Raw genomic sequence first — 10,250 nt, 5'->3', positions numbered from 1 at the left:
TTTTCTAGTTCCCTCAATTTCATGATCATGTATTACAAAATAGGGTACCTCATTTACTAATTCATCAATTTTAAAGGTTCAGCCCCGCAAAAAAAATAAAAAAAATTGAAAGGTTCACAATTTTGCAAGAAGAGAACTGCTAACAATAGTTTTCATGAAATTATGAAATGATTGATCTGTTGTCTAGCAGTCTTATGTATTTATAAGGTTTACTGGTTTGTAATTATAGAAATAAAAATATTGGAGAAAAATAACTACAATATATAGTGACTCCAGCCCCTTAATTGGGGCCCTCTCTTGCACAATATCCTCGGTACATAAGAGATAAAATGACAAAAATAGAGGAAATTTTTATGGTACAAATTACTACAGAATTTATTGTGTGGTACTCCCTCTGTTTCAAAATAGATGACCCAACTTTGCAGTAACTTTGTACTAAAGTAAGTACAAAGTTGAGTCATCTATTTTGAAACGGAGGGAGTAGTATTAAATTGATCTGGATTTTTTTTAAAGGAGATTAAAGTTCCCTGCCTCTGCATCAATCGATGCATGCATCCTTCTTTATTAATTATTCAACCAGGTGTGACAATAACTTACATCAAGCCACCCGGCGCCACCACTCACACCTACAAACTCGACAATGTGGGGTGCTCTGACTCCCCATATCTAAAATCAGTGTCGTCATCGATCCATCCACATAATGTATCAGAACCTACATCCGGTGCAGCAAATCTAAAGCGTACATCACACATACGGTTTAGAAGGCGCCATCATCATCGTCCCGCTGACCCATCTTCAGGAAAGAGATCCGCATTATGCTTGCCAGTCCGGCCAACCATTGATGCCACCACGGAGCCCAACGGCACCACCTCCCTGTGCGCGAACTGCTAAGCGCGTCGCGATCGCCATAGGTAAACCTCAACACCATGCTGCCAAGTACCACCAGCCGACACAGCTTGAAGTCTCTGGAAGATCTATCATGCGTAGCACTTACCGAACAAGCATGACAAAGCGTAGCAACCTTATCGACCAGGCTTGGCTTGACATCTCCACCGAAGCTTCATGCAAGACGAAGCCACTCCGCCGCATGCCTTTGTCTTCCAGCGCTGCTCCACAAACGATGCTCCATCGAGAGAAACCACACCAGAGTGCAGCCATCGTCCAATCTGGAAGACCAGGTCCAAGGGTTTCCCCCAGAGCAACACGCACTACTAGGAAAATGCTTATACATAGAAGTTTACCAGTAGCGTTTGTTTGTGTCCCCACGCTACTGGTAATTACCAGTAGCGCTGGGTACAAAGCGCGCTACTGGTATGGATTAGCAGCAGCATTGGTTTCTCTTAGACACGCTACTGGTAAGTGTGGCACACCACACCTACAGATAAAAAAATATTAGTAGCGCGGGTTATAAATCCTGCGCTACTACTAAGTGAATAGCTATAGCGCTGGCGATACACCCACGCTACTGCTCAGCAGGTCCACTGCAGAGTGCAACACCATCCACCCCCGATCCACTCCCACCCCTCTCCTCCGCCCCCACAATCTCCTTGCCCGCCGCTCCCTCTCCGTCCCCTTCCTCCCATCCGCCCACCCCCCTGTTCCACCATGGCGCGGCTCGTCCTGGGGTCACGTCCTGCTAGCGCGCCCCTACCGGCATCGTCGGCAGGAACAAGGCCAAGGTCTCAGCCGAGGTCGCCCCGGAGGACGCCACCGAGCATGGGCGTCAGGGGGAGGCCGATGAGGAGAGGTGGTCTCGCCTGCTGCCGGAGCTGCTCATGGGCATCGTGCGCCGCGTCGACGTCGGCGCCCAGCGCCTCCCCCTGTGCCGCGACGTTGTCGCCTGCGTCCCCCAGCCCCTCCCCGCCGCCTGCGCCCCCCTCCGACCCGGCCGCCGCCTTCGACCCCGTCCAGGAGTGGCTCCTCGACGACTTCAACTTCGACCAGGCCATGGCGAGCGAGCTGGCCAAGAGCTCCGGCCTCGGCGAGGCGGCGGCTGCCGGTCCGGGCGGGATTGATTTTGCGTCTTTGTCCGGGAGCGACGGATTGGGCGCGGACCAAATCGTGAAGGTGGGGGAGGGGGAGGTAGCGGAGGAGAAGGGCGGGCCGCCTGGCCTGTTGGATGTTCCTAGCGGCGTCCTGTTGCAGGTCAAGGAGGAGGCTGTGATGCTGCTGGGCAGCGGATTGGGCGGGGAGCCTACTCCCGTCTTGGGGGTTGGCGATTTCGTTGCAGAAGGGGATAGTTTGGAGGCAGCGATTGATGCCGAGATGTGTACGGTAGCTCCTGACGTGGGCACATGGGTGATTGACGCGGACTACCATAGCCCGGTGGGTGTCGTGCTCTTCAAACACTCGGATGCGGACTTCGCCGTGAAGCCCAGAGACTGTGTCGCGCAGATGATCGTCTAGGTGATTGCGACGTCGGAGGTCGTCGAGGTGGAGGACCTTGACATGGGGCTGCGGCGACGATGATGACGACGACATCGACATCGACACAGGCCTACGGCGGCGACGAAGACGACGACATTGTCATGGTGCTCTGGCGGCGGCGACGACGACATCAACACCATCAACACGGCCTTGTGGAGGCGTCGACGCCGACGACATAGACGTGTGGCATATATTGTGTGTGTGTGTGCGCGCACGCGCGTGCGTGTGTGCATGTGCGTGTGTTAATTATCTACATCAGATATGTGTGATTGATGATTGACTGTATGCATAACATGTACGTATTGTGAAATGCATGTCTGAACTGAAATAGGTAGACTTTTATTTTTTTTAAATCCTAATTTGTTACTAGTAGCGTGGGTGTATAATAGAAGCGCTACTACTATTCCTTTACTAGTAGCGTGGGTGTATAATAGAAGCGCTACTGATATATCTGTTCAGCAGTAGCGTGGGGTAAAACACACGCTCCTGCTAAAAAATAGTTGTAGCGTCATAGCAGTAGCATGGGAACCTACGCTACTGGTAGTCTAAAAACCCACGCTACTGGTATGGTTTTTCCTAGTAGTGGCGAGTGGGTTGACAGTAGTTACCCCGATGGTGCCTTCATTAAGGTAACGGCACATAATGCCGCCATCGGCTCGGTTTTCACCGGCAACTATTCTCCCCGACTCGCAGCTGAAACTAGATGACGGATTCCGAGATCCGAACACCCAGCCTCAGACTGACCACTTCCGATGACCGAGACAACCACCGCCGGCTGCACCGGCCATACCAGATCTGACCGGTGGTGCCGCCACCGAGACCACCAGGCCCTCCATGCCACCGCCCCGATCCGAATGCAGATTGCGCGCCACCGCCGCCAAGCCAGCCACCACCGCTGACTGCAGCCACCGCCTCCGCCCGAAAGGGCCTTCCGCTGCGCCCGCCGCCCTGTAGCCGCCGCCCGAGGGAGAGTCAGCCATTGCCGCCGCCTGCTGCAGCCATCTCCTCGGCGTCGCAAAAACTGGATCGTCCGCGCCACCTCATGCCTACGAGCGCTGCACCATCCTTGAGAAGCAGGAGAGAGGAAATCCTCTGCCACCCCCGGTGGCTAGGTTTGTTGGGTGTTGCCCGAGTCGCCTAGCGGGGGCAGATCAATATAAGAAATTCATGCCTAATGAACACAGGGAAGGTCATTAAATTGGGAGAGAATTTCACTTCCCTTGCCTCTGCACCAACTAGGGATGTATACAACCCTTGAAGTATGAGTATTAGGATTTTTAATCTTGGTCCTCAATAATAAATAGGAACCTAATTCGCCTCCGTTAGTATTTGAACCTAGGTGTTGGATTTGTACATCCACTCCCCCAACCAGTTGAGCTAGGCTCACTCTCCCATAACTTGGTCCGATGGTTAATTAATATAGTTCGACTTGTAGTTAGGCTCGAGGTTAACTTGGTAATTTCCAGTTAGTCTAATATACACACATGTGTTGTTTTAGATGTTATTGATCCTAATTAATCTATATTTCCGGCTAGCCCAATATCCGCACATTTGTTGTTTCACATGTTATTGACTCTAATTAATCTATGATTATTCTAATAATTGCATCTGCTGATGCAGTTAACGTCCACGCCTCATGTTTCCTCCACTATCCATGTGTAGCATGCATGCCCGCCCTAGCCAGACACCAGCCGCATGTCCTTGTCTCTTAGGCTAGTCATAATGGGAGTAACTTAGCTAGTAACATAGCGCAGTCCAAGGCAAATTTGCTAATGTGGTATGTATTTAATGAAGAGATATATGTTTAGAGTAACATAATATGTTACTGTAACATTAGCGCTTCCAAGAGAAGATGAGTCTACAAGCTATTAAATGAATCCATCTATGACACTACTACAATGTTATTTTGCACTATGGAGATAGTAATTTATACTAGTGTCATATGCATGATACTAGTATAAGTTACTCCCCATTATGACCAGCCTTAGAAACAAGTTTACATCACTCGAAACCTTCTAACGTGAGAACCAGTACTAGTTGGTGTGGTTCTTGATTTGTAGTATATAGGCAGGTTTCAGAAGTACTAGAAGAAACAATGTGGTATTATTTGGCTAGCTTAACCTTTGATTATCTCGGCACATGAGGCACGGTTGAGGACATTTGCAATTAGCAGGTGCCTTCGATTAAGAATTTCTACCAGTGCTTCCGATCGAAAGATCAAGACGAATTTGATCCTGACAAGGCAAAGTTACGGAAGCGAATCGTGATTGGCAATCGAGTCCGTTTGTTGATAATATGAAATCCGTAATCTACCTTTACGTCGCTCTTGGAGGGAACCTGGTGGAATTTTTCTTTGCAGTTTATAACAGTGCATTGTCTAAAATGCCCTTGATGTGGAAATATACTACCAGATTTTTTCTGTAGTATTATCTAATTTCGGCCACTGGATCACAAAAACAAAATGGCCCAAAATAATTTGCGTACTGTAAAGGACTCAAGATATTATTCCCTATGTACACAAAAACAAATAATATTTTGGACTTGTCTCAAACGAAAGTTGAAAATTTTAGACCACCAATTCTGTTTTATATTCCTCTAACAGATATATATTTTGAGAGGCGATTTCCTACTCATGGTGGTAGCTACACACGCATGGTGGCAGCTACACGCCCTTTGGCATAAGTGCACTTTTGTTGTATAGAAATGACTTTTGCTCACTTCTCTTTGACTTTTTATTACCTTTTTGATACAATTGCCTTTTGGTTATGTAGTAGGGGCTTTTTCTCACTTCTCTAAGTCTTTTTGCTTACCTTTTTGGCATAATTGCCTGTTTTCTTGCCTGGCTGGTCCAAAGTCATGATATTTTTGTTATAGAGTTATTTTTCATAGTCCAAAATAATTTACCACAATAACTAGAGATAAAAATTGGGGTTGTGCGTAGCTACAACCATGGGTAGCAAATTATTTTCGTATATATTTTATATTGTTTGATTTTGAAACTAGAAAATCATATGGCCATGTTACACCACGAACTTGCGTTTGGCTGGGCGGTAGTATTGGTGAAGTTGTTTTGCACCACCGTGAGTAATATGGGGTCTCTTTGTCCTGCAAAAAAAGAAAATAAATATCAACTTGTGGTCAAAGTTACACTTTGTGTCCATGTTTAAAACATCACATTCTGGTCAACTAAAAAAACACCCCGATAAGTAAATATGGAAGAAGACTGAAAGCCATCCACGAGAAAAGGCACATTTTCTACTCCCTCCATTCCTAAATATTTGTCTTTTTAGAGATTTCAAATGGACTACCACATACGTACGGATGTATATAGACATATTTTTTAGTTTAGATTCACTCATTTTGCTCCGTATGTAGTCACTTGTTGAAATCTCTAGAAAGACAAATTTTTAAGAACGGAGGGAGTAGCTGTTGATGCTAAAAAATATCAGTTCTTGTGAGGCCATTTGCATTCCATCCTGTCACTGGAATATTGATCGGATACGCTCTCCCTTCTCGAATCTGAAGTTGTCAACTCTCTAGTTTCTGTCACAGCATTGAAATGATCCCTTCTTGTAGCAGTCGAATTGACTCAATGTTTGTAGATAATGGGAAATTGAAGCAGCTAGAGAGAGCAAGTTTTGGATGCATCCTCAGTATATCCTAGTACATCGCTCGGCCACATGTACAGCTAGATATGTAGAGCTTCTCTGCCGAACTGATGGATATCGACGTGCGAATATGTATCTTGCTAGCTAGGCGACCCTGCCGACATGGAAGGATATACTCATGCCTATTTGAACCCTTACTGGACCATACAAAACTATAAGGAAATAGAATATACCTGACTAGTAATATACTCCGAGTATGTACCTGCACCGCACAAACTTCGAGACCACTTGCATAAACGATAAGTTAGCGATCCATTTGACAACGATCAATCGACGCGTGAAATGGGCAGCAGATTCGTGCAAATAATCAGAAACTGAACGTGCATGCGCACGTCGACGTTTTAGCTGTTCTCGATCGACCGTGTGAAATGAAGAATAAAATGTCTCCGTTGGTCACGTCATACATGTTTGACCTAACACCTAGTGTACGTACAACGGCATGCATGCATACATACTCCCTCCGTTTCTAAGTCTTTCTACTAATATGGACCACATAATAGACATACTTTAGATTCAATCATTTTGCTCAGTATGTTATCTATATTGAAATCTCTAAAAAAAAACTTGTATTTGGAAGGGGGGAGTAGATTCCGTCTGACACGTCTCATTGGACTGCTCAATGTCTCTGAACCATTAAACCCTATAAGCATTGCGTGTAGGGCAGCCAACCAGCTATGCCACGTGGTGCAAATTGGGTGGACGCGGTGAAAAAGCGTTTGGGATATTATTTTTAGATGAAGGTGAGAAAAATTTCAATTTTTTGTCTCTCTAGATGGAGGTGATGACCCCACACTCTTTTTAATGGAGGGCTACGCAAAGTGGCGCTCGCTGGTAGGTTGAGTTGGTGATTTTTTTCTTTTCTTTTTTATTTCTTTTTTCTAGATGGAGGTAAGGATTTTTTTTTAAATGTTTTTTAGATGAAGGCGAGGACTTCATGTATTTTTTAAATGAAAAGGTGCACATAACTTCCTCTCAGGAGGCGCCACCGGGTGACGCCCCAACCTCTAGTCAGATATCATGAGTCATCAATCTCGGCCGCTGACATACGTGACATGGGAGACTACCTATTTATTCACTTTTACTACATGGTATTTTTTTATGGCTTTTTCTATGTCTTGAACTATTTTGACCAAACTAAGTTCACAATACCTAATTTGACACTACAAAATCCTGACGGTGTGTCCGTCAAAGATCGCGAACGTTCTCAACAACATGGCTGCCATGGGGCGGCATGACGACGGGTCTATGGTATTGCCGATCATGGCCTAAATCCATGGGCACATGTGATCGTCCAGAGAGAAACTGGCGATTGGATTGTGGATCCCACTGATTGGTGGGCGATCACAATCAGGATCTCAGATACTCTATTCCCTCCCTTAATATTATAATTTCATATTATGGGTCAAATTTTAACCGTAAATTTCTGTAATATAATATGAGTTTAACACAGTACAGACGCAAGCGCTCATATACACGCGCATACACTCACCCCTATGAACGCACACACGCACATGAGCACCTTCGAAAGACTGCATATCATCTTGAAATTTATGAAGACACCGTAGGCACTTCGTCATCGACGGAAACGTCTCCTCCCACTGAATATAATGCGCATTGCCGGAAATTCTGAAATAAATCTAGGAATAAATGCGAGCACCAGGAGTTGAACCCTGATGGGCTGGGGATACCATAGTCCCTCTAACCATCCAACCACGGGTTGGTTCGCATATAATATGAGTTTTAGTAGTAAAAATAATAACATTTGAAACTTCACTTGAATATGAATACAATGATATATTTTTTATGCATGTAACTTATATTTTATTAGTTAAATATATGATCAAAATGATATTATGAACCTGAACGAAGAAAGTATGCGCCAACGATGCTTGCGTTAGGGTTGGGTCACATGTTGTGGAGCGGATTGGTGTCACAAGGGAGCAACTTGCGCGGCTACAAATGGGCCTCCACCCAAGGTAAATAGTCAAAGTGGTTTGTGAATTTTAAGATCCTATGGAAAAGGTACCCTCTTCTTGTTCAAGCCATGGTTCGGAAGAAGCCCATTACTCGAGGATTTCTTGGCTCTCTTTGCAGTATGCTCGGATCCGATGCTCTTGGTTGCCTCGGCATCCAATAATGGGGATTTAATATCTTCCGACAAAATTTGCCCCCCAGGAAATGTTTGCATATATCAATTTGCATGGAGAGAGGGTGATGGGGCAATTGCTCCCTCGCTGTGGGGGTCCCTGGATGTTGTTTCTTGGCACCTGGCTCCCCCGGGGATCATTTTTGTCAGGTTGTCATACCTTTCCTTATGCCATGCGCCGACCCTTGCATGGACCACACCCCTGTCTGGCTCTGAAGATCAAAATCATCGCTTGGCAGCGGATCCATGATCTCCTCCCCTTAGGTGCGTATGTGGTGAAGTGGCATATGTCGGGCAATGGGTTTTCCCTCTTTGTGTGGCTCTTTCCAAGATCCACATTTTCTTTTCTTGTCCCGCTGCTCAGTTCTTAGAGATCTTTGTTCATGAGGCTCCGGGGCCTGAGTGGCAGACCTCAGACTTGGGCAAGTGCCCAGGGGTTCTGTTAAACCATATCGGTAGGAGGAGGTGCTTCTTCTAGGTAATGTTCACGGTGATGATCTAGACCCAATAGGCTGCATGTAGCAAGATGGTCATCAAGCTGGTGTTTCTATGATGTGCTTATGACTGTGTTTAAATTTATATTTATTGTAGTAGTGGTACCTGCTTTGTAGGCAGCGAAACAAGCGCCGACTAGGTGGCATGATTAATGGTCTTCTGGGGCAGGACACCAACTCGCTCCGCCCCCTAGCCAGTGATCTTTTGACTCCACTGATTCATGAATCACTTCTTATTTTGCATTCGACATGTTTGTGTTGTCACTGTAGCATACCTCCTATATTCTTTCATATACTTGAACTATTTGCCTAGACGTGGTGATTGCTTTATTTATAAACTGGGATGAAATCCTATTTTGAGTAAAATGAACGTGGGTTGAGATTAGCATGCGAAGGGCTTTAGATGATGTGTGGCTGGTAGTTTTATTTGGGCCTGCACGGTTTAGGTTGGGCCTTCATTATTACTAATTACCTTCAAAATAATATGGGAGCTTATAGTGGTACGCAGACGTGCATGCATGCACATCGAGAATTAATCATGACAAACCCTATGTACAAGCATTGTTATTTTGGTACTATATGTAATTTCCATAGTTGTAAGACCAGAAAAATATGATAAAACTCCAGTTTATTCCTAGAAGTTTAGAATGCGCCTCAAGGGGTGATTGCGCAGACATGATAGAAGTCTTCAAGAATCACCCCCGCGTAATGGAAAAGGCCATTTATTATTCTTGATTATCTTCATTTCCACTAGTAGAAAAAAGACCTAATATGTGAAACATTAGTACCGGTTGGCATATGAGCCGGCACTAATGCTCCCATTAGTGCCGGTTCAAATGACTTGGCGGGAGGTGACCTTTAGTACCGGTTCTTTTGCAATCTTTAGTACCGGTTCGTGCCACGAACCGGTACTACAGATGCCAGCACCTTTAATACCGGTTCGTGGCACGAACCGGTACTAAATAGGTTGTGGCAGGCGCTATTTTTAGTCCCACCTCGCTCCCCTAACAAGAATTTGAACACCTTAAGTATGTTACTTCTCAAACCATCCCAAGCATTTGGTCTTCATTGAACTCTATGTGTAGGATCTGTGGCTGCAATAGGAGTCTTCGCCGGTTCTTAAATCGGTGGTAGATTCCTATTGACGATTTAGATTCTATACAAAAAGATCGTTGATGATCAATGTATTTTTTATATGTACTTCTGTGTAGCATTAACGCATGTTTTGGCTGAAAGGCGGTACTGATCAATGTATTTTTTCTGCGTTCAGATGCACAATTTAAAGAAGAAGAGGAGGAGGAGGAGGAGGAGGAGGAGGAGGAAGAAGAAGAAGAAGAAGAAGAAGAAGAAGAAGAAGAAGAAGAAGAAGAAGAAGAAGAGGAAGAGGAAGAGGAGGAGGAAGAAGAAGAAGACGAAGAGGAGGAGGAAGAAGAAGAAGACGAAGAGGAGGAGGAAGAAGAAGAAGGAGAAGAAGAAGAGTAGGAGAAGAAGAAGAAGAGTAGGAGAAGGAGGAAG

This window comes from Triticum dicoccoides, chromosome 4B, assembly GCF_002162155.2.
Source record: "Triticum dicoccoides isolate Atlit2015 ecotype Zavitan chromosome 4B, WEW_v2.0, whole genome shotgun sequence".
Classification (NCBI taxonomy): domain Eukaryota; kingdom Viridiplantae; phylum Streptophyta; class Magnoliopsida; order Poales; family Poaceae; genus Triticum; species Triticum dicoccoides.
Note: the sequence above shows the minus strand (reverse complement) of the source record.